This window comes from Malurus melanocephalus, unplaced genomic scaffold (assembly GCF_030028575.1).
Source record: "Malurus melanocephalus ecotype Western Australia unplaced genomic scaffold, MMel_1.1 scaffold_1002, whole genome shotgun sequence".
Lineage (NCBI taxonomy): Eukaryota > Metazoa > Chordata > Aves > Passeriformes > Maluridae > Malurus > Malurus melanocephalus.
The window spans coordinates 63,283-64,586 of NW_026624234.1; positions in this window are offsets into that span (position 1 = coordinate 63,283).

Genomic DNA, 1,304 nt, shown 5'->3' on the forward strand with positions numbered 1-1,304 from the left:
AATTTTTTTTTTAAACCTGTTTGGGCTGGAGAGCGGAGCTGGAATGAGGATTTATCCCTGGGATAATTTCCTTCCTTCCCATCCATCTGCCAAGGCACTTCCAGGAGCCTCCCCTTCCCTCATCTCTGCAATATTTGAGTCCCCCCGAGGGTTTAAAAATAGAAAAAGCAGCTGCTTTGTGGAGCAGGATCCTGAGCTCTGTCCAGAAAACTGGGAAAGGACTTTCCTTCCCTGGATCTCCCTCACCCCAAAATTCTGCTGAAAAATTCAGGCTCTGGGAGAGTTTTTAGGGCTGCAGAGTCCTGGTTTTTATCCATCCCCAGCTTTTTTTTGCTTTTGGAACTGCAAAATTCAGCTGCAGATGTGGGATTGGGGGGTGGGTTTGTGCTGGGCACATCGAATGAAGATTTTAATGGAGAATTTGTTTTTCTTGCTCTGATTTCCTTCCATTTTGGAGGGTGTTTTCCTCATTAAACAACAACAACAACAAAAAATCTGCTTTAATTTCATCATTATCCCTCAATTTGGGCATAGAATTATGGGGTTGAGCAGGAATARGAGGCAAAGCGTCCTTCAGGTATTATAGGGCAGGACATGAGAGGTGTAGCCTAAAAAAGAACTAAAAAACACATTTATTTTAAAATATTTTGAGGGTTTTTTTTTTTTTTTTGGCTAAACCAAGGGATGCTGTGAGAGGAAGGATTTGATGCTGGGCAATGATTCAATGCTGGAGCTCTGCTCTCCCAGAGTTGGTTCTGTGGGTCCCTGGAGGGTGCTCAGGGCAGGATTTCTCCAGGGAAAAAGGGGATTTTTARCCTTTCCTGGGTCAGAAAAACCCAAAGCAGCCCTGGATGGGGCAGCAGCASTGGCTGAGGCTCTGCAGGGAGAGAGCAGAATTTTTTCATCTCCCTGGAAAAAAGTTAAATTCAGCAAATCTTGAATTTCTCCTGGCTTGGGACAGCAGCTGGGGGTGAGCCGGGATCAACTTTCCAGGTGGGATTTGGCAAAAAGCACTGGAAAAGGGAAATATGGGTGTAAAATCTGCCCAGGAAAATGGAAATATGGGTGTAAAATCTGCTCTGGAAAATGGAAATATTGGTGTAAGATTGGCTCATTCTGGGCTGGGGAAGAGGCTGGTTCTGCCATGGGCTGCTCACTGCAATCTCTGCCTGTGGGAGAAGAGCTGAGCAAATATATCGAAATATTGGAATATTGGAATATAGAAATAATATTGAAATATTGAAATATTGAAATATGGAAATATTGAAATAATATTGAAATATGGAAATATTGAAATATTGAAA